Here is a 25,423-nt window from a genome sequence, read left to right on the forward strand (position 1 = left end):
GGATTTGGTAATTCTAAATAACTCAACATTGATCTAACCATTTTCGTAAGAGTCCTATTCCTTCGTTCCCCCACACCATTCTGTTGGGGTGTACCAGGTACAGATAATTGGGATTGAATCCCGACCTTTGATAAGTAATTCCTAAACTCTCCTAAGAGGAACTCTCCCTCACGATTAGACCGTGGTGTCTTGATACTTTTACCATGATGTTTCTCCACTTCAGCCTTGTACTCTTTGAACTTATCAAAGCACTCAGATTTGCGGCGCATCAAGTAAATGTACCCATATCTCGAATAGTCATCTATAAAAGAGACAAAATATTTGAAATCACCTCTCGCCTGGATAGTCATAGGTCCACACAAATTAGAATGAACAATTCCAATACTTCTTTGCCTCTATACCCCTTTGCCTTAAAAGACCTCTTGGTCATTTTTCCTTCTAAGCAAGACTCGCAGGTCGGAAAGTTTTCCACTACCAATGAACCCAAAGGTCCATCAGCTATTAACATTTGAATCCTCCTCAAGTTAATATGACCTAGCCTTAGATGCCAAAGATATATTTGGTTCATTTTTGAAAGTTGCTTTCTCTTATTAGAATTAGAATATATGTTATTAATTTTCATTTGTTGTATCATGAGAGTCATTGGATTAAAGAGTGTACAAATTGTCAACCAACGTACCAGAACAGACAACCACCATATTTTTCTTGACAACTACTTTATCATCAAAAGAAACAGAATATCCATCCATAAATAATTTAGAAACTGAAATCAAGTTCTTTCTAAAACATGGTACGTAAAGTCAATTTCTCAAAATCAATGTTTTATTCCTATCAAAAGATAAATAAACATCTCCCACTACAACAGCCGCTACTCTCGTAGCATTGCCCATGTAGATGGTGATTTCCCCTTCATGTAGTCGTCGGGTTTTCTGGAACCCCTGCAATGAATTGCAGACATGATCAGTGGCTCCCGTATCTATACATCAGGTACTGGTAGATAACACCGCTAAACATGTTTCAATAACTAATGAATGAGATATACCTTTATTGTTCTCCTTTCTGTGAGGACAGTCCACCTTCCAATGTCTAGACTGCTTGCATGTGAAGCACTTGCCCTTCGGCATATTCACACCTGCTTGCAGTCCAGTCCCTTAAGGTCGAATCACTTTCTTTGTTGAACCAACTTGTTTCTTTTTCTTCTTCCTGCCTTTCGGCTTAGAAGCAGAAGCGTTTTCAGCGATGTGAATTTGAGACCTTTGACGAAATAACCCTTCTGCTGCTTGGAGTTCTGTCAGAAGTTCCGCCAATGAATAAGTCACTATAACAAAAATAGCTTTTCGCAGCTTGCTATTAACTGCGCACATTAAAAGCACGTCGTTAATAGTATTATTAACGGCATGCATATTGATGCGCGCTGTTAATAGTATAAACTTAAAGAAGGAAAAAAAACTAGATATTAACGGCGCACATTATAAGTATGCCGTTAATACTATAAATATTTAATAACAATAACGGCATGCAAAAATAGGCACGCTGTGAATACTTTTTAAAATTATTAAGAGCATGCAGCATGCTGCGATTAGTTTAAAAAAAATAATAAAAAAAATATTATTTACGACCATGATTAAAAGGAATGTGTTTTGACCAAGCATGTTTTGACCAACTTTAATTTTTTTTAAATTATAGATTAAAAGAAAGTTATCTTTAAAAAAATTAAATTAAACAAAAATATGTAAATAATAAAAAAAATACATCCAACCCCGAAAGCCGATCAATAATAAACGTGGTTAAAAAAATAAGTAAAGAAAAACTTAAAGTAAGTAATTAAATAAAAATGCAATAAGTAAAAAAACACAATTAAAATAAAAAAAAAACGCTAGGTTAAAAACATAAACCGGATCAAAGCTGCCGAAGCCATCACCGCTTCCTCTCCCACTACAGGAAAATCGATCTATTGTGACATTATCTTAATGACACTTATTTATAAGTGTCATAATAAATACCTTATAATGACATTTATCTAAAGATAACAAAAAATAAAATAAAATATCATGTTAGATCCTTTATCTTGACATTTCTAATAAATGTCATTATTAATCTATTAATAATTAGTTTAATCTATTAATAATTAGCCTTAGCAAAAAATCAAACCCTCGTCCGCACTTGTCACACCCTCCGCACTTTTCCCTACGGCTTCGAAAAACTTCTCACGCTGCACATCTGGTTTTCGCACATTGCTGAAGTTCTTTCTCAAGCCAGCATGCCATCACATTTCTTTCTCACATCGCACGCCGTGTAAGATATCGAAAAATTTAAATAATAAGGTTATTTGGGAAATAACCTTATAAAATTTGTCCAGAATTTTTAGAAATTTTCTGGAAATTTTTTCGGAGCTCGACGAATTGAGTGCTGTGGATCAACAAGCACGACTATGAGGTGAGGTTCTATGTACTGTTAGTGTTCTTGGTTCTGCTCTACTTGTTCCAGCATCAACAGTAGCTGTGATTTGAGGTAAGGTGTAGGAATTAGGGTTAATTGGATTTCCAGATCAGTTAGTATGATTGGTATATCATTAGTTGATACATGTTGTAATTAGTTGTTGATTGTGTGTAGATTTATTTAGTTTAGAATTAATCTAATGGATAAAAGTTCATCTCCTCTTAGGTTTGTGTATATCCTAATTCTCCCATGTTTCTACCTCTTTTTCTAACAATTAGGATAAGAGTTCTATGATAGAGTTCTAGGTTTTCCATACTTTATTTTCTTCTTTTTTTTTTTTAAATTTCTTTTTTGTTTTGTTCTATGATAGAGTTCTAGGTTTAGTATGTATATTATCTTGATGACATATTAAACGTTTTCTTTCAACTTAGGTTCCTGCAATCTCTATGATTCATTTGCAATCTAGTTTATTGAACTATCTCTCTTATAACAATAGCAAATTTGTTTGGCACAAGCCGAAGAATGATCATATTTATATACTGTTATCCATAAAAAAAATTAACTTTGTGGCAATTACATGATGGAAGGGCATAATATCAAGGAAAAACTTTGTCAGTTACCTCTACCTAATAAAATATAATGATAGGTTTTTTTCAAGTTATGTAATTACAAGTTTTGTAAAACTTGTGTGAATAATACATTATATTTATTTGTTTAAAATATAATGATGTAGGAATCAATTTTTTATATGTGATTTTCTTTCTTGGTAATCAAAAAGTTAACTTGCATGTTTGATTGTTTTCCGCACAGTAGTGTTTGGTCTTGCATTGTGATGGCGTCTGATGGTTGGCTTGGTCTTTGTTGGCTTGCTACATATCTAGAAAGCTCCATGATTTGTGCTAAGGTAGTTCTTCTCAACGAGCATATCTGAGATGGAACTTCCATGCTACTTTCTTTTCTGAGTTTGATTTGCTGCTACAAGATCGGAAAGATATTATGTAGTTGTTGTTCCTTCTGGTCGAACAGTTTCACTTTCCCATCTTAGTTTCTTGTATATTCTTTGTTAAATAATTACATGGATTTAATTCATATCAGTAATAGTTGAAGTGTATCCAATTTGGATTTTCCAGCCCAATATATCAGTAGATTTGTTGTGGTAGTGCCTTAACAGGATTTGAGACTTCTCCATTCAGGTAGGTTATACTCATTTGACTCACATTATGGTAATTATTTTTAATTTTTTATAATTTAAGTAATAAGTAATGATATATGTATCTTTTGAATTGTGATGTAATGATTTTGTATATATTTCTATATTTAAGGAAAAGACAAGTCCGGTAGATACAAAAATTACAAGATCGCAAGTTTGGATTTAAGGTCACAAGAAAAAAATGGGGAGCCTAGTACTCAAGCTGTTGGAGAGAAAATAGTAAGCATGTCCACTCATTTTAGATTTCTTTAGTATTTTATTCCACTGATCTTGTTTTTCATAAGAATTTATACTTAAGATCTCTATTTATATAGCCTAAAATGTTTTTTCTATACCTCCTTGTACATGTGTTCAAGCTGTTTTTTACTTGTGAGTTGGCACATGTGTTCAATTTCAGGTGGACCTAATTCGACCAAATGATGAAATGCAGTTTCTCGATGATGCAATAGAAAGCACGGTCACATGGTTATATAAATTTATAGTATTGTGTGATTGATACATATTATACTAATTTGTTTGGATTGTAAGTTGAATTGTTGTTATGTAATTGCTAGCTTGTTAGAGATTTCATATATTGTTTTAGATGTTTTGAGTTTTTGTGGTATAATGAAACGCTATGACTTTTATTAATTTTGTATGGATTTGATTTGCACTAAATTTGTTGTAAAATTTTAATTTATTATTTTCGTCAAATTATTTTTTTAATATAGTTTAGACCATCAACAGCATACGTTTGCACACTACCGATAGTATTTTTCGCAGCGTGCAAAGCACGCCGCTGATACTATTATTCGTGGTGTGCTTGCGCGCTGCGGAAAATACTATCCGTAGCGCGCAAAGCATGCCACGGATAATAGTATCCGTGGCGTGCTTTGCGCGCTGTGGAAAATACTATTCGCAGCGAGCAAAAGCACGCCGCGAATAATTTATGACTTTCAACTGCTTTTAATTGTACGGCGCGCAATGCGCGCTGTGAAAAGTGAATTTGCGTGCTGCGAAAAGCCATTTTTGTTGTAGTAAGTGCTTTTGTTCATGTTATAGTTCAGGCGGAACTGCTCAAAATTCTTGGGTAGCGTTTGGAGAATGATATCGACCTGGGTTTCCCCATCGATTTCAGCTCCAAGGATTTGTATCTCGTTCAAGTGAGCCATTATTTTGAGAATATGATCCCTCACGGGTGTCCCCTCAGTCATGGTGGTCGTCATCAAGTTTCTCATGGCCTCCTGCTTGGCTGCCCAATTCTGGTGTCCGAAGAGTTCTTTGAGATTGTACATCATATCATAGGCAGTAGGCATGACTTGATGCTGATGTTGCAGCACATTTGGCATAGAAGCCAAAATATAACACCGCGTCATCTCATCTGCCTTGACCCATTTCCTATGTATGTCAATCTCCTTTTCACTAAAATCGCTATTAGGCACATTAGGACAGACCTCAAAATGTATGAACTTATATCCTTCAACAGTTAAGACAATGTCCAAGTTTCGTTTCCAATCAATATAATTGGGACCAGTAAGTTTGTTTACTTTTAAAATAACAGCAAGAGGATTTAAAATCATTTTGAAATCCTGAGAATCACAAAATAAAATATTTGGTCAAAACTTTAGAATTTAAAATAATATTGATTCCTCGAACAATATAATTTAAATTCACCAACACCTCAAAACACCATGAATTTTGTATGCCATGATAGTGTGGATGTATACTAATTCAAACATTTGTAAGAGGAGGTTTTACCCATTAATTTTATTATCTTGTCAACCTAACTTTATGACAAATAAAATTAATACTTGGTTTGTCTTCGATCACATAAATAATAGGAGTGACTCTGTGGGAAGGATACTATTAAATGCGCCTAAGTGTATATACCATTACGTGATACTTAGTCAATTAATTAGAATTGTGTCCCTTCAAATGAAGAAGATCACACAAATTTAAATAATTTCCTATAATCATCCATAGAGGTAGTTTGATCTAGTGATCCGTAAACAAACTCATCCGATGTGGAGGAAGGCACTTAAAGCCTACGCGTAAGTTTGTATGCATCACTTACAAACCAGTAATGGAGACCGTGGAATTTATTTGAAGAATTCCTCTCCCACACATCACACATGCACACAAGCACACAAATACAGCATATAAAGGCAATAAATATGAAAATAAATTTCCAAATATTATGGCCTCATCCATCGCTGTCCTCCGTATGCTACTAACCCTAGCAACCGCCAACCCTAGCCAAGTGAGGAGGAGAAAACCTAGCCGCCGGCCCTAGGGTTTATGTCATCACGTCTATCTTGCTTCCTTCTTCATCGCGCCTCTGGTCCACAAGGTAGCACCACGCATAGCAAGCCGCAACAATAAAAATAAAAAATTACATTTATCTATCATATATTCCATGAAAGAATATACATGTAATCTAGATCGAACAAAATATAAAATAAAATAATACAGCTCTAGTTGTTTTTTATAATTACAATCATGCACACATAAAATACCCTCGACATGCCCGAGGGTTCAAATAACATACAAACATAATAGGTCATAATAGTTGGAACTAGGATGCCTGCAACCACAGAGTTAATCTATTTTGCATATCCTACTGTTATCCTGCCTAAATTATATATGAGTGGTGCATAATTTAACCGAAAACCAAACACACAGAGGTAAAAAACTCGCTCTGATACCACTTGTTGGCGCTGGAAATTCCGTTCTGTGTAAATCCCCTGTATAAAAATTTGTACAAGCACAAAACTTTTCCTAGCAACCCACATGCTCGATTAGACACGTGTTTGATCAATCAAGCAAGTTCTTGATTGATTAAAGTGCACCTTGATCGAAGCACAATATCGCTGACCTCTTGTGTTGGTATTCAAAATCGATATCCAAAATCGACACGAAGAAAACAAACCAATTACGCAATGGAATTAAAGAACTAGTTGTACCTTTCTTCGTAGCTAAAGACCTCTTGATCTTCTATCATATTCCTCTCCTCTTCTTAGACGTCGTGTGGGCGATGATCTACCAAGACAAGACACCCAAACCTTTTCTTCCTTTCCAAGCCGCCTACCACCAAAGAATGCAAAGCAAGAGGGGTGCCTCCTTCTTCTCTTCCTCCAAACCGTCGGCCGCCTAGGTGCTCCTTCTCTTCTTCCTCTTCTCCTCCAAGCCCCGACCACCAAGGGAAGATGGGGTGCCGACCCTAGAGGGAAGAAAGGGAAGAAGAAAGGGGATGTGGGGCGCCGGCCCCACAGGAAAGAAAAGGAGAAAATAAGAGAGGAGGGGTGCCGACCACAAGAGAATAGAAGAGAATTCTTAGGTTAGTTTTTTGGCACCACCCCTCTCTTCTTTTATAATCTTTGCTGGCGGCTAAAAAGGAAAGATTTTAACAAAATTTTATTTTAAATAAAATCTCCCTTTTTATTCCTATTGCGGTCGGCCCCTTGCTTGGGTACCAAGCAAGGTTTGGCCGACCCTTATCTTAGGCACCAAGCAAGGCTTGGCCGGCCCCTTGCTTGGGCACCAAGCAAGGATGTGGCCGACCCCTTTCTTGGGTAGGAAGCAAAATCAAAACGGGTGAATGTGAGGTGTATAGAGGATACAACAGAGACTGAGAGGAGGAATTGGTTTTGACCTCCTGATGGACTTGAGCTTCCTGTGTTCGACCTAAACACCCAACTCAAGTTCATCAATAATAACTGATACCACTAAAGGGTCATTATTGAACTATCACACCAATCCCATATTACAATATGGGTTCCTACTTATCATGAGTGTATTACTCTCCCTGTGTTTAAGATATCGTATGTCCATTAATTAAATGAGTTACTGACAATTTATTTAATTAACATATGACTCCAAGAATAGTACCACTCAACTTTATTATCATGTCAAACTAAGTCCACCTGCAGGGTTTACATGATAATCCTTATGAGCTCCTCAAGGGGACATCATCAACCTAAGTAAATAGGACACAGTTTCCTTTTATAATCAACAACACACCATATAAATGGTACTATCTCCCAACTTATCGGGCCTATTGATTTAACGAATAAATATCACCCATTGACAAGTTAAAGAAATAAATACTAAGTAGTAAAAGTGCAAGAAGAACAATAGCAAAAGTGCAAGAAAGTAGGACTTCAGATGTAAATATTTGCGTACCTTGCCACCGAAGAGAATTTCTCTTTTTATACCACCTCACATAATCTCCGCGATCGTGAGGTGGTCCCCGATTTATTAGAGTTTGTTAGGTGATGAAAGAAAGTACAACCTGGGTGTTTCATAATAGTTCTGAGGAATCTTTTTTCTATCTACAGATGTACCTCTTTTGTCATTTATACTCTTCACCATTACTAAAGTTGTTAAAGGAAAATGTTGTTATAACTGACTCATTAATGGGAAACCAATTAGTTTTCATAAGAGATTTCAAAGGGAATATTCTTCGACAATTATGACAGGCTATCAAAATATTATTTGTTGTTTTTCTACTGAATGCATCTTAGCCTCTCAGCCAAACCGGTCGCACTACTTATTATTGTATTGATCTGCTCAACCATACATTAAATACTGTAAAAATTTGTTCAAAAACTAATATAATTCCTTTATTATGTCATAAGTTCACTTGAAGAGTTATATAATAAAGCATGTATGTTAGAATTGTTGGAAATTTCGAGCCGCAAAAACCATTTTTTGCGTTGCGGAAACCATGAAGTCTTGCCACAGATCCGTGTGAAGATATATAAAAATAAATCATGTACAAGTTTCTGACCTAGATCTACCTTAGATCTACATGAATAAGAAGTGGTACCCTTGTTGCGAAGTCCTTCGCTTATCCCGCTCGTCCAAAAGGTTGTCGGATCTCGAGAGTGTCAAGCGTACACTCCTCTATACGTATCCACACAGACAATAGGTGGAGAAGAACCACTTAGAGTGTGCTAGCACTCTTGGGTGGCTCGGCAATGGAGGAGAGGGAGAGAGAGCTAGAAGAGAGGAAGAATAATGATGATCCGTTCATAAAGAAAAATAAGAGTAAAATGGCTTAAGTATTTTCATCTAATGAAAATACTTAATGCTCATTAACTCCATTAATGAGCCTCATTAATGAGTCTTAATGAGAATTTAATGAATATTCATTCTTCATTAAATGATCATTTTGAAACTCCTCTTCTCTTCATAATTTGAATCTAATATTCAAATTGAATTCATAATTCAATGAATGTCACCATTTATCATTGAATTCAAAATTCAATGAATATCATCATTAAGCCTCACTTGAGTCTAACTCAAGTCTAGCCTCACTTGAGTCTAACTCAAGTCTAGCCTCACTTGAGTCTAACTCAAGTCTAACTTAATCGCGTCTTACTCAATTAATCTAATTTGGATTACTCTTAATCCAATTTGATTCATCATATGAACCAAATCCTCTTGGTTCATCATATGAACCTAATCTCCATCTAACTGCCCTTTGTGTGTGACCCTATAGGTTTTTGTAACGTTGGCAATGCTCCTAAACCCATTTAGAAGCATAAGTAATGAGCGGTATCTAGCAACACATCATTACTACCCAAGTTACAGGAATATTGAGATCTAACATCACCATTGTGACTACTAATTGTGACTATCACAATATGTAACAATGTCCTTCTATCCTTGCCATCTAGATTGATCAATTGAGGCATAGACCGTGTCATCCTCTAATCAATCTATGTCTTGAACCCCAAGTAGAGACCACAACACCGGAATTCCAATGGACCTTAAATTTGGAATCTAGAGATGAAGAAGAAGGCCTAGATTGACTTCAAGGCCCTCAACACAATCCAATGCGGACTAACGAAGGAAGAACTGAACCACGTCGGCTCACACGAAAACACAAAAGAGCTATAGGATAAGTTCATAGAGCTACACGAAGGAACCAATGATGAAAAGGTAACTAAGAGGGACTTATTCTTAAATAGATTATTTAACATCAGAATGCAGGAAGGAGAGTCTACCAGTCAATTGCATACGAGGATAAAGGGCATCCTCAACGGGCTCCACAAAATTAGCCATTAGATTGTGGATGCTCTAAATCCATTCCCTTGAAATGCACTTTGGACATCCATAGTGGATGCCTACAAAATCTCGAGGAATTTATCTAAGTTAAAATTAGATGAACTTTTTTATGAATTAGAGCTGCATAAACAGACTAATGCCAAATCTGAGAAAGGTATTGCTCTTGTTGTAGGATTGTCAAAAGGAAAATCCAAACCTAAACTAAAACTAGAAGATGAGTCTGACCAGACTCAGATGATGAAGAATACCTAGTGAACTTGGTAAGGAAGATGTTCACTAGGAGAAAGAAAGACTTCACCAAAAGGGATCTGTAGTCTGTAGAAGATCAAGTCTACTTCCAACAACAAAACAAATGTCACGTGCTTTGGATGCAATAAGAAGGGACATTACAAAAATAACTGCCTGAATCTCAAAAAGAAGAAAGCCCTCAAGGTGACTTGGTACAAATCATCCATAGAGGAATTAGACAGCGACGAACTAAAGCACACCAACTACCTCACATTAATGGTATACGCACTAGAATCAAAAAGTGAATCGAAAGATGGGTATGAACTTAGAATCAAGCCACGAGTCTGTACTCATTTTCGAAGGTTCAGATGAGGTATAATTTATTTTAAGAAAAAAAATTTAAATAATTGCATGTTTACATTAGAAATTTACTATGTCTGAAAATCAAATAAACGAACTAAGTTCAGAAAATAAAATACTGAATGAACAATTAAAATCAATTTCAACGACCAAGTCAATTCAAGCTAAAATCCTAGCCTAAGTTGCAAAACTTGAAGAGGACAACTTTGGATTGAAAGGCCAAGTAGTTGAACTAAAATAACTACTAGAAAATTTTACAACTAGATCTAAGTACCTTGATATGATACTTCGATCACAAAGAGTTGTATATAATAAATCCGGACTCGGATACAAGTCCAACTCAACTAACAAAACCTTTATATCTCTAGTCAATCAAAATAAAAATCAAATCAAGGTCTGGGTTCCAAAAGTGTGCCTAACCAAGCAAGTAGGAATTAATCAATACTACATACTTAAAAATAAAATACACTATCTAAAATCAAATAAACCAAATAACTCAACCTTAATCTAAAAAATTAAACCCTCTAACCTAAATTCAGTAAAGTCAAAAAAAGAAATAACTAAACCTAAATTAAATAAAAACAAAATTAATCTAAACTCAGACTATAACCAAGTCTATTATAACTATAAAGTAAATCAACACAAACCCAAAACCTAAGACCCAAGTCAAATAATTCAAGGGAGACTCTAAATTAGTTGGCACCTCCAAAATCAATAACTTAGCCAGGTGGGTAATTAGGACAGTTTTACTTGATAAATGGTACTAGTGAAGTTTTGAATGATAATAGGTTAGAAAAACTCTATCTATACATGTTTAGAAAGATATAGCTTCGACCTAGTGTATTTGGCTTAGTGGAACTAACTAAAGCTACCCCTTATGAATCCTAACTGGTTAGACCAAAGTTTTGTATTAAATTCAATGGATAGAACTATTTAAAATTTTTTGAAGGTATGGTTACTCTAATGATATCCAAGTGACTCACGATAGCTTAAAAGTTTATCTAAAGAATAGAACCCTATTTGAAGCCTCCAGGATAATGCTATATGAATATTAACTTCTGAAACACTTTTGGGCAAAAGTTGTTAGTGCAGCCTACTATGTAGAAAAAAGAACTACAATAAATAAAAATTATAATAAGACTTCATTTGAACTCTATTATAATAAAATACCTAATATCAAATGCTTTAAAGTGTTTGGATGCCCAATTTACACACTAAATATAAAAAGATACTTAGGAAAATTTATCTCAAAAATAGAAAATAAAATTTTTATAGGCTACTCATTAAATAGTAGAGGTTATAGAGTATTTAACAAAAATACACTAAGAATCGAAGAAACCATAAATAAAAAATTTGAAAAATTTAACCATAACTTAGAATAAACTCAGATTCAACCAATTGAGTTTATTAGAGGTAACACTAGTCAAAGGGGGAGCAAGTGAAAACTTAAGTCAAGAACACGAAGAAGAACATCAACCATAAGAAAATGAATAAACTAGAACCACAAGGGTTAACCCAAATCATTCACTTGAACAAATAATTGGTGACTCAGACCTAAGAGTCCAAACTAGATAAGCTTTTAGAAACCTAAGTCAAATAGCTTTAATCTCTAACATTGAACCCAAAATAATAGAAGAATCATTAAATAACCCAGATTGGATCTTAGCCACGCAAGAGGAACTGGCCTAATTTGAAAGAAATAAAGTGTGGGATTGATGTGCATAGATTATATATGTTATTTTGTAGGTTTTAATGCATATCTTCTTGCCTTCATTGTCTATAATCAATGATTTTGCACCTTGTATCATATTAATTTCAGCATAATTACTATCTTACATTCAGAGATCTGCTCATTTCTTGTTTTAAGTTTCAGGAGCAGTTTAGAGCAGAGAAGAATGCTTAAGACGCAAATGAAGATCAAACGACGCAAGGATTGGAGTCTCAAATCATTTTCAGAACCAAACTGGGCCCGGTCATGCCTTGAGGCACAACTAGATGAAGATTTAGGTGGTGGACATGTGTAATGGCACGACTAAGGAAGCAAAGATGGTCATGGTCGTACCAAATGGCACAACTCGAGAGAAGATATAGTGCAAGAAAAGGGGAGACCCGTCTGGAGGCACGACCATGAACTTGCCCGGGCAGATTTCCAGAGCTAAAATGGGTCTGGCTATACCTTGAGGTATGTCCATGCTTTGAGAATTGCAATTTTAAGGAATTGGTCGTGCCATTTGGCACGGCCTAAAAGGACAAAGAAGAGCAAGCCCTGCTTTAATAGTGCCAAATGGCATGGTCAGATGCCCATAGCCTGAGCCAACTTGGCTCTGGCCATGGCTCTAGGCACGGCCAGGTAGCCAAGAGATGGTTTGGTTGTGCTAGAGGCATGGCCACCCCGTGCCTCACCCTTATAAATGGGGCACTTTATCTCCTTCCTTAGGAGGAAGCTTGGTGGATGGGAGGAGACCATCTAGGTCAAATCCCTACATCTGGAGTCATTATCTAGACGATCCAAGGTTATTCTATTGCTCCATCCTCATCGACATTCCAAGATCTACATCCAAGCACTTTACTCAACGTTAAAGGATAAGTTTCTACTCTCTTTCCTTAGGGTTTTGGAAATTTCTATGTTTATGAGTGTTTGGATTATATTTCTTCCTATTATGGAGTAGTTTTATACTGTTCTAGGTCATAGGATGTAATAATAATATGTGGATGATGTAAAATCTATGAATTCCTAATTTCCTAGTTTGATGGACCTTGTATACACTTGTTCTGTTTGATGAAATGCTTGCATAGAGGTTTTCCCTTATGATCATGAATTTATGTATCTTGATTACATTTTTGTATACATAGACCTTATTCTAAGTAGATATATTGATGTGTGTCTAAATTGGGACTATGCTTGAACCTAAATCTTCATTGATCAGATGCATAAATGATCATCTCTTTTGAGTGTGCGTTATGATATAGCTCAACATAGCCATAGGATACTTGTTTGAAGTTGAGTATCTAAGGTAACTATCCTTTATATGGAATATAACCTCCTAAGGGAGGATGATTCTATGCATAGATAAGTCTATCACTTGATCTAATGGACTTCCCCTAATCATATGTGACATAAGTAACCTATGTAATCTAGAGACGTATACCCAGGGGAGACCTTGTGACAAGAGGTACTCTATAGAAAACCCAGACTCTCTAAGTTACTTCTTCACTTGATGGCATACTTGATAACTAGCAGGGGAAGTACTCTGATACACCATCACGGGGTAGAATTAGGTAAATATTTAGACTGTCTTATAAACATACAAGTAGAGAACTAGGAATGGGCCAATTCGTAGAACAACATCCGCCATTACAACGAAACCTTCGACCTAGAGCATCTTCTGAATTAAGGACTTCCTTGATTTTCTTATTTTTTACTTTATGGTATTAGTTAAAAATCTTCAAATAAATACTTATCGATCTTGTCTGGTCAAACTCAAAGTACAAAACTGACAAAGCTTGTATGCACTTGTTCTGTTTGATGAAATGCTTGCATAGAGGCTTTCCCTTATGATCATGATTTGTCTATCTAGATTATATTTTTGTATGCATAGATCTTATTCTAAGTAGATACATTACTGTGTGTCTAAATTGGGACTATGCATGAACCTGAGTTTTTGTTGATCAGATGCATAAATCGTCGTCTCTTTTGAGTGTGCGTTCTGATATAGCTCAGCATGGCCTTAGGATACTTGTTTGAAGTTGAGTATCTAAGGTAACTATCCTTCTATATGGAATGTAACCTCCTAAGGGAGGATGATTCTATGCATGAATAAGTCTATCACTTGATCTAATGGGCTTCTCCTAATCATATGCTACGTAAGTGACCTACGTAATCTAGAGATGTATACCCAGGGGAGACCTTGTGACAAGAGGTACTCTATTAAAAACTCGGACTCTCTAAGTTACTTCTTCACTTGATGACATACTTGGTTACTGGTAGGGGAAGTACTCTGATACACCGTCGCAAGATGGAATTCGATAAATGTTTAGATTATCCTGCAAACATAAAAGCAGAGAACTAGGAATGGGTCAATTCATATCACAACATCCACCATTACAATGAAACCTTCGACCTCGAACATCTTCTAAATTACAGACTTCCTCAATTTTCTTTCCTTTACTTCTTCATTTGATCGAAAATCTCAAGACAACCTATTATCGATTTTGTCTAGTTAGATTCGAAGTGTAGTACCAACTAGCATTTAAGCTTCAATCCTCATGGGATCGACTTTTATAAATTTTATTACTTGACAACAATCGTGCGCTTGCGGTTTAATACATCAAGTTTTTGGTGCCGTTGTCGGGGATTGAGTTCTTTAAATCTAGTTAGTTTACATTAGAGTTTATCTAGACAATTCTTTTAATCTTTAATTCTTTATTCGTTATTGTTTATCTTTCATTACTACATTTTCCTTTTGGTTTTTAATTCTATATTTCTATGTTTTCTCATAATTTTTTTCAGACACTATGAGCACTAACATATCAGGAAAGCCCTTAAGAGAGTTCTCCGCATCCATCTTTGCAAAATTTTTATCTCCGATTGTACAACCTCATATTGAAGCAAAGAGTTTCAAACTAGATCCACAAATAATTACTATGATACAAGGTCATAAATTTGGAGGGGAAGCATCAGAAAGCCCATATCTTCACCTTGAGAAATTCTTGTAGCTTGTTGATATGGTGAACTGTGAGGGTGTCTCAGCAGATGCCATTCGGTTGATGGCATTTCCTTTCAGTATCAAGGATAGGGAGAAAACTTGGTTTTATTCTCTTCCTCCTCAAACCATCACTGATTGGGAACAATTGGAGCAATGATTTCTAAATTAATTTTTCACTCCAAACAGAATAATGTATATGAGGAAATGTATTACAAGTTTTGCTCAGGCAGATGAAGAATCGTTATTTGAAGCATGGGACTGATTCAAAAGTTTATTAAGATAGTGTCCCCGCCATGGTTTGGAAAGATGGCTAACATTGCACATATTCTACACAGGGATTTCTTTCTCAAATAAATCTTTATTGGATTCATTAACTGGAGGCTCTTTTATGAACAAAAGTGTGGATGAATCATATACATTAATTGATCAAGTGGCACTGAACCTCCAAGAATGGTCAGATAAACATTGGATGGATTCTCCCTCGATAATTCCAGAAGTGCAAGCCATGAAGGCAAAAGAGTCTGTCAAACAAAATATAGTTCAACTATACAAGAGTTTTGAAAATCACAAGTCACATAATGAGGAGTGCAAATAGTTGGAGACTAAGATTAATAGCATAATTTCAAAATAGTTCAAACATAACCCCCCCCCCCCCCTCCTACCCAGACAAGGCCTAGTGAACATTGTAATGATATTAAGTTGAAAAGTGGCATGAATTATGAAGAACTTCTGGAGAATGACTTGTATAGAATAAGAATAATAGAATACTATAAAAACTCAGTTTCATTACCCCAAAACGTGTCCAAAGGCCACAAGTACCTTTCCCTCAACGATTGATCACACCATCACTAGACAAGCAAGTTGAACCTCAGCCACAAGCTCAATCATTTCCAAGACCTCCACAAAGGTAAGTGGGGGCCAAAAAAGATTAAAATTGTGGAAAATTATGTGATATCAATATGGTTGAGTGCAAATTCCTTGATGTGTATAAAGATGAAAACTCTTCAGATGATGAATGTGCTGAGGTAGATTAACTTAAAGCTGCAAGTGAAGTTATTGACTCTCCTATAGTTTATTCTCCTACTGAAGATATTGATGTGGGAATATTCTTCACTACATGTGTTGATGTTAATGATATAGAAGGAAGTGCAGGGAGCTATATTGTGGAAGTAGCATCTCAAGAATCACCTCTTTTGTCCACACAACCCTCAGAGACTATGAGAATAGCAAGGATCGAACATGTGATGGATCAATGTGTAGGGACCTATGTAGAGTTAACAGAGTCTCAAGAATCACCATCTTTAGTTGCACCAAGACCTGAGCCAGAGCTAGAACCATCATTTGATTCAAAAGAAGTCACATCCATATGTTTAGAGGTTTCAGGTATCTCTCAACAAAGTAAGGTTAGTATTTCTTGTGTTCTTTTATAAAACTATATAGAGGTACCTATAATTAACTTTGTTAGATGTGATTTAGTTTTTATTACTTATTCAGCTTATCTTGATATGGTTTTAGTTCTATTTTATATAACATGCTTGTGGGAGATTTGTTTTTCTTTTAGATGTGCAGTTTTCACTTGAGCTACAAATTGGAAGCTCAATCTGAACCGTGATCTACCTGAAAGAACTCCTAAGAAGACGACAATGGAGGGATATTTACTTCACACTATAGCTCCTATGTTGAATGCCCTCTCAATAATAAGAGCTCTTGATAAGAGGGTGTTCAAATATCTTACCCATTCAAGAGTGAGATTTCAATAAGTCTAATGAGGTGGTCGAGCTTAGGACCTAAAATAAGCGCTTCTTGGAAGACAACCCAAGTTTCTTTCTTGTTATTATTTAAATTTATTTTCCTTTTGCTTTTCTTGACCCAATCCAATTACTTAGTTTTTCTTGTCCATACTTCTTTTTCAAGATACATTGTTTAGGAGACTTGAGGATACTAGAGTAATTTCAGAACTTGATTGACCCATTAACTTGGCACGTCTCACTTGGTATCTCCTTTAACCTTAATTCCCTTTTATATTTGATTTTGTTTTCATTAGAATAATGAAAAGTTTAAATCTGGGGGTATGCATACTTAGATGCATATATGTTGGGTTATGGTTTAGATTTTGATAATAAATTATTACACTTTGTTTTCTCTCATGTTTTGAGGCATTTGAGTTACACTATCCACACTATTACTATTGACTTGTCCAAGAGTAAACTTATAGCACATTTATTATCTGGATTTCATGAGTTACATTTTTTTTTAAATGCTAGTAGTATATGTAGTGATTAATTTTTTTTTCTTATTCTATCTTTAGTGAATCAGAATGAGCATAACATATGATTGATAACAAAAATTTTTGCACATTTATTGTTTAGATCCATATGATTGGTAATTAATGCTAGTATGTTTGGTGATCTATTTTTCTCTATCTTCAATACCAGGATAGGAGCATAGGATTTCATTAAAAAGATTTGATTCTAATCTAGCTTAAGGATCTCTTGCACTTTGCCTTATTTTGATAGTTGATAGTTCCGAAAATAGTCATGATTCATTAGACTTGATGAGTACTTGAGATTCCATGGTAATTTCTTAACTACATCTTAGTCATTAAATTGATGCTCGAATCATTAAAACTCATTTGGAAAAATGTAAATCTCACCAATTGCATCTTTACAAATTTATAGTTGAAGAAAAGAAAAAAAAAAGAAGCATGATCCTGTCTAAGAAGCTTGACAAAATGGAAAGCTGGGGAGAAAACTTACTGCTGATGAAGAAGAACACCTGAGAACTCTCGATCTGAGAAAACCAAAACGGATCTGGAAGAATAAAGTCACCAAAAACCATCCTTATACGAAGACCCAAGGATGAAAGGAGGGCTTCACTAGAAAACACCAAGATCTGGAGCTTCCTTGATTTCCTGCGCACAAGAGACCAAGCAACACTATTGTCAGTGACCTAACACCGGGGTGGGAATCCCTGGCTAGGCCCTCCGACGCTCAAGTCAATGATCTCTCTTAGTGTGGAAGGAAGGAAGAAGATGAACAGTCCTTGAAATTAGGGTTTGTAATGGATAGTTGTAAGTGTGATGAGCGTAAGCATACCTGGCCAACGGAGAGGATTCCCCTTTTTATACCACTTCATATAACCTCTGTAGTCATGAAGTGGACCTCGGTTTGTTAGAGTTTGTTATGACATGACATAAGCCATGAACTTGCAGAAAATAACTTTTAAGGAATCTTTTTCGTACCCTAGATGTACCTTCTTTGTTGTCTAGTGCCTATAGAAGAGTCTAGAAACATTCTTCCCGCCAAATTAGCAAACATGTTATACAATCACATACTACAGATATCTTCATTAAGCTATTTATGAATATTCTTGAAATATTTGTTCTCGCCCTGTCTTATATGCTATATAGAGATATATTTATCGTTCATACTTGCTTACCCTATTTTTATTATGTTACAGACAGCTTGATCTTATACTATGATTTATATCGGACGGACTTGAACCTAAGTTATGTCCGAGCGAGTTACTACTATTGTTCAACATACATCCTAATCGGCCAATAATATACTATAGATCTTGTAAAGCCTTGTATCTTTTCACACCTAGGTGATCATATAAGCCCGCCCCATGCTAATATACATCCAGATGTACTAATTTAAACAATCCTGATTTATCTATCATAAATGTGTAAACCTGGTCGATACATGATCCATCTTTCTTAAAGTCTTATCCCGGTCGATATTAACCTATTTTCCTTAAGCATATTATCCCGACCGATATTGGCCTATTTCCCTTAAGCCTGTTACCCCGATCGATATTGGCCTATTTTCCTTAAGCCTGTTATATACCGGCCAATATTGGCCTATCCTTCTCGTGGTATTATCCGGCCGATATTAGCCTACTTTCTTAAGGTATATACCAGTCGATGTGGGTCTATACTTCTCAAGGTATATCCCGGCCGATATTAGCACTTGCTTAATTCTGCTATCTCTTTTCCCCTTTTCACCGGGGACCTACTAAACCTAACTCATATCACTAGCCTTCCCTCCAAGTCTAGTCGAAGGAGGTGTAGCCGATTGACTAGACCCAAGTCTATTTTTGTTTCTTTGCCTATCTTTAATCGTGACTCTGCCATGGCCACTGCAGTAGACTCGTGACCTTCTCTATAGTAGTCCTCGTGACTTCTGGTACAACACTCCCGTGAACCCAAGTGCAGTGATCCCGTGAGTCTTTTGACCCTTTAAATAGGAATGTGATCCTCCCTTCATTCTTCACTCGCCTCAGTTCTTTTCCTCCTTGTTCGCCTCCCCTTACCGAGAGTATGGCATTAGACCCCCCTTTTTGCGGGCAATTCTTGTTGGACAAGGTGAAATCTATATATGAAGCTGCCCAAGATATGGATCTAGTTAACTCTCTGGCACGAGAGCTGGAGGTATTTCTGTCGGTCACCCAGTTTCAAGTACGGTCGGGAACGACTTTGAGGAACAAAGTTCATCGAGATCTAGAACTTCAAGCCAAAGAAATGACTGCTTTGCAGACTCAACAGGCTTCAGAGGTGTTCACATTAACCAGGGAGGTTCACATAACTAGCTTATTGGCATCATGATGGCAGCAAGGCCCAGGTCGTCTATAGGCTAAGGTGGATGCTCAGGAAGCAGAGCTCAAAATGTTCAAGAAGGAAGTGGATTGTTCTGTGACATGTCTGAGGGGACTTAAACAAGTCTGCACCTCCTTTGTCCATGAGACCACTCTTTTTCCTACTTTCTCCCGGGTGTAAAAGAACGCACTGGCTCTTCTAAACGGGGAGGGGGGAGGGCAATTCCGTTGGATGACAGATTTTTCATCCTACCCTCATACCAGGCAAAATATTTCCACTTCTCTGACTTGGTCAGGTTTACCTTTAGGTCCAAGGACTTAAACAAGTCTCATGTGACTATTAATATGACTATCAGTCCCTGGACCTGAAGTTACCATGGTTCTCTACATAAGGAGTTGCATACTTTGACTTCATCAAACGTCACCCGTAACTGAGTGGACTATAAAGGCGATTACTGGGTATGTAACAAATTATGCGGAGGGATGTGAGTGATGTAGATGGGATCTATCCCTCCTATATGATGGGAGTGACATCATGATTCTTGATAGAGTGAGACCACTAAGTGCATGGTCATGTCCAAATGAGTCAATATGAGATATTGAGCTCATTTGTTTAGAGTGAGTCTACTTGGAGTTCAAGACATAGATTGATTAGAGGATGACACGGTCAATGCCTCAATTAATCATTCTAAATATCAAGGATAGAAGGACATTGTCACATATTGTGAGAGTCAAAATTAGTAGTCACAATGGTGATGTTGGATCTCAACATTCTTGTAACTTGGGTAGTAATGATGTGTTGCTAGATACCGCTCATTGCTTATGTTTCTAAATGGGTTTAGGAGCATTGCTAACGTTACAAGAACCTATAGGGTCACACACAAAGGGTAGTTAGATGGAGATTAGGTTCATATGATGGACCAAGAGAATTAGGTTCATGTGATGGACCAAATTGGATTAAGAGTAATCCAAATTAGATTAATTGAGTAAGACTCGATTGAGTTAGACTTGAGTTAGACTCAAGTGAGGCTAGACTTGAGTTATACTCAAGTGAGGCTTAATGATAATATTCATTGAATTTTGAATTCAATGATAAATGGTGACATTCATTGAATTATGAATTTAATTTGAATATTAGATTCAAATTTCGATTCAAATTATGAATAGAAGAGGAGTTTTAATATGGTCATTTAATGAAGAATGAATATTCATTAAATACTCATTAAGACTCATTAATGAGGCTCATTAATGGAGTTAATGAGCATTAAGAATTTTCATTAGATGAATGAATCATCATCTCTTCTTGCTCTTATTTTACTCTTATTTTTCATGATGAATGAATCATCATTATTCTTCCTCTCTTCTTGCTCTCTCTCCCTCTCCTCTATTTCCGAGCCATCCAAGAGTGCTAGCACACTCTAAGTGGTTCTTCTCCACCTATTGTCCGTGTGGATACGTATAGAGGAGTGTACGCTTGACACTCTCGAGATCCGGTAACCTTTTGGACGAGCAGGATAAGCGAAGGGCTTTGCAACAAGGGTACCATTTCTTATTCATGTAGATCTAAGGTAGATCTAGGTTATAAACATGTACATGATTTATTTTATATATCTTCGCACGGATCTGTGGCAAGACTTCGAGGTTTCCATAACGCAAAAAGCGGTTTTTATGGCTTGAAAGTCCCAACAACATATACGTGTTGATTCGTACATTTGATATTCCTCTTACTCCTCAAAATGTTGTCATGTTTTCCTATCCAAAGGTAGCCGAACCAGGTGTTTTTCTTATCCAATCTCAGACTAAGATGGTCCTTTTTGATGATATGCCTTCTTCTCTTAAAGCCTGGAAATCTCGCTTCTTCTTTATAAAGTTTCCGGGACCTATTCCTTGGTCCCATGCTTGGAGATCTTCTTTACCTCCTTTACCTGATATCAAGGAGTTTCATCTTCATCCGTCTTTTCCCCTTTATTGTGAAAAGTTGTTATGTCGTCGCCTTTCTTGTAACGCCCCGCCCCTCCTGCTAAGGCGACGGGGGTTACTTGAGACACATACATACTTAACACAGCGGAAGTCTTACTTAGAGAATTAAAAAAAACATTTTCTTACTTAAAAATTCACCATAGATATAAAAGAACCACATAGCATACCGATCATATTTTTGAGTCTTAAATACCCAAACATATACTTAAGGTCATGGAGTCATAAGGTAAAAACATCAACATGGTAAATTTCTTATTAAATAAAAGCAGGTCATTTCTTTTAGCCAGTCCACTACCGCACACATCCTTCTAGCCCCTCCTGCTGCTCCCCTAGTACATCCATTTCTTGCCTTTATCTGTGGTACAAGAAAGTAAGTTGTGAGCACTCATGGCTCAGTAAGTTCCTTTCCTACTCACAAAAACCGTAAAGCATATTAAAAACATAAGTCATAAGGCATAAAGACAAATGTATCATGTCAAGAACATATCATGGCATATCATAACATAACATAAAGTATCATGGCACAATCATAAAGTATAAGCATGGTAAATTCCTAAACATATATCATGCAACATATGCAACATGTCTTTTGAAAACTTATACAATACATACTTAAACATAATCTCAACATGATTGGGGCCCCGGCTTGTACCACATACATAAATGCGCGCGTCCTATGTAGGTCCAAGGTAGCAAGTCTTGAACCCTACAAGGCATACATACTAGGCCCGTTTCTTAGTCCATCGACCTAGGGGCACTTAGGAGCCCATCCCTAACGAGGCCCGTTTCTTAGTCCATCGACCCCGGGGCCCTTATGGAGCCCACCCTTGGTACAAGCCATACATAAAGTAAAGTAGCATGTCATACATATCGTAGTTCTTATTCTTACATGCATATCATGTTTCTTGACATATCATAAAACATGCATTTTTTTTGGGCACACAGCACATGCATGAATCATAGCATACATCATGAACATATCACTTAGCATATCATAAGCATGCATATTTGGGCACACAGCACATGCATGAATCATAAGCTTGCATAATGAACATATCATTTTTATCATATCCTAAAGCATGCATGATTGAGCACATAGCACATACATGGATCATAAGCATACATAAGAGAGCATATCACTTATCATAAAAGACATAACCATTCATGGAATCATTAAATAACATCTCTTGATTCATTCATAACATGTGAGGTACATCAAGGTCACTAAACTCATATGGCCCAAAGTCATGAATAGAGGCATGATATCTAGACAACATACAAATATAAAAATCTCATGATATCCTCACATACTAGCATAATAAAGGTCATAAGCATGTTAACCTAAATTTTTAAGCCCTCCTAGGTTTCAAATTCTTCATGGCCAAAACCTTTCATATAGAGCAAACAAGTTCTAAATAACATGCAAACATGTAAACCTTAAGTTCATATCATATCATATTTCATAAGGAACCACTTAAGCATATTTAGTTTGGGTTCTAAGTTCCTTAAGCTCCCAAACTTATCATGGCCGAACCCTAACATGTCTCCTTCTAGGTTACAAGTAGCATGGAAGTATTGAACCTTAAGCCAATATCTTATACATTTTCATGAGAAACAACATAAGCATATTTGTTTTAAATTCCAAACTTCCTAGACCCTTTAACTCAAGGTGGCCGAAACCTATAACTCATGGAATTAGGTTTTTAATGGCATAAGAGCATGGTAACCACAACTACATTTCATAGCATATATCACAAGACATCATAAGCACATATATAAGTTGGGTTCTAAGTTTTCTCTAGGCTTTTAATCTTGTAATGGCCGAAACATATAAATCAAGGAACTAGATTTTTAGTGACATAAGAGCATAGGAATCACAACTACATTTCATGGTAATTATCACAAAAACATCATGAAAAAATGTAAGTTGGTTTCAACATTTCTCTAGGCCTTTGCACTAGTATTGGCCGAACCCTAACAAGCATGAACTACATTTCTAGTGGCATAAGAGCATGGAACCACAACTACATTTCATAGTACTTACCACAAGGAGCATCATGAACATATATAAGTTGGGTTCTAAGTTTTCCTAGTCCTTTAATCCAAAGGTGGCCGAAACATATAAATCATGGAACTACACAATTTTCATGACATCATAATAAGGAACAACATTAGTAAACTTAGTAAAAAAAAACATCTACTAGTTCCATATTATTTTATCAAGAAAGTCATGAGCTTTCTAGCCTTGGTTTAAACTTTCCTAGACTTCAAATCTCATCATAACCGAACCTTTATAAGCATGAAATAAGATTTATAACTACCATACAATCATGGCATAAAACTTCATACCTTGTCTTAGGAACAATCTTAGCATGCTTAGCCCTAGATTTAAAACTCTCTTAAGTCTTTACTTCTTAGATGGATGAATACTCATGGGCATGAAAAATGGAGTTTCAACAATATACAAGTAGGAGAAAAAGTTAACAACATCATTATCATAGGGTACATAACTCAAGAATAAGGAAACATGCTTAGTTTGAGTCTTAAACTTACCTAGTCTTCTTGTTCATGCTTGGCCGAGAGTTTAAAGCTTATGGATCTAAGTTTTCATCATTTATTCTAGCATGGAAACCTTAGATTAACTTTTTACATAAAATACATATCACAAGAAAGATAGTAAGCATATCTAATTACAACTTTCTTAAACTCTTCTTCTTCTTTTGACCGAATTTTCTTAAGGCAAGTCCTAGGTTTTTAAGTGATCTAACTCCATGAAAAATCATACAAACTATTGTACCACAGGTGAGGGGAAGCTTACCTAGTAATCACTTGTTAATCTTTAAAGAAATGGTACCCTTGGTGAAGAGGAAGTAGGGGGCTTCTTCTTCTAGCACTCCTTTCGATTTTCTCTTGCTTGGAAGGGTACACCTTGAAGGCTCCTTCTTGTAGTTTAGTTTTCTCTTAGGGAGAAACCTAAACTTGGCTTGTGGAGATGAGGGAGGAGGCTTAGAGTCTCGGAAAGGGTGAGGGAGAAGGAAAAAAAATGAAAACCTTTAGTTCCTTTCCTTTTTATGCTAAGTAGGTGGAAGTTACCAAAATGAACTTTGCTTCCCTTCCTCCTTATCTCATGCATGTATTTTCTTAATGAGAATATGTCCTCATTCCCTTCCCTAAATTCTTATCTTTATTATCCTCTTAAACCCCATGAAAATAGAGAAGGAAAAGGAGAAGGACAACTTGTCTTTTGCTACTCTTTTTCCTTAACCAAGAGGTAAACAAGAGAAAGAAGCTACTTGATTTTCCCTTTGTTCCTTCACTAAATTTTAGCTTTACATTTAACTACAATTCCAATCATTTCCCTTTCACATATTATTCATTATCCTAGTGGTTATCATACATAATTTTATTTCTATCCTTTGTGAGAGGTTCAAGGTTCAAACCTTCACCTCTTCTTTTATTTCTCTTATCTTTTTTTTTTCTTTTTGATTCTTCATATTTTTAGGCTCTAAAGCAAATAACACCCATATACTTATCTCATAATCTTGTGGGTGTTACATTTCTATCACCAAATGGTTGCGGAGTGATCTTCTGTATCTGTTTGGTTTGAGCCCGGTCAAATATAAGATACATGGCTCCTTAGGTAAATTTCTGTTTCTTCTTCTATCAATTTTTACTAACTAAAATATTTTCTTCCCTTTTGTGTAGTGGTTGGTTTTTATGCTGCTTTGATTGATGAAGAACTACGTCCAGAAGAGGCGGAACTTCATGCTAAAGAGCAAGAGCTTCTTGCTGCAATTAATCTGCCATCTTCAATTGGAGCTTCGGTTCCTCTAATTGAAGCTTCTAGTTCTCA

At 36.1% G+C, this 25,423-nt stretch overlaps 1 non-coding gene across 1 annotated transcript; it reads right to left on the reverse strand.

The window, feature by feature from the left end:
- Positions 1-15,188: 15,188 nt before the first annotated feature.
- LOC121978868 lies at positions 15,189-15,294 on the reverse strand. Its single transcript, XR_006111203.1, has one exon. It is a non-coding gene; the product is annotated as a small nucleolar RNA R71 (small nucleolar RNA).
- Positions 15,295-25,423: the final 10,129 nt, after the last annotated feature.

The sequence above is a fragment of the Zingiber officinale genome, chromosome 4B (genome assembly GCF_018446385.1).
Source record: "Zingiber officinale cultivar Zhangliang chromosome 4B, Zo_v1.1, whole genome shotgun sequence".
Taxonomy (NCBI): Eukaryota; Viridiplantae; Streptophyta; class Magnoliopsida; order Zingiberales; family Zingiberaceae; genus Zingiber; species Zingiber officinale.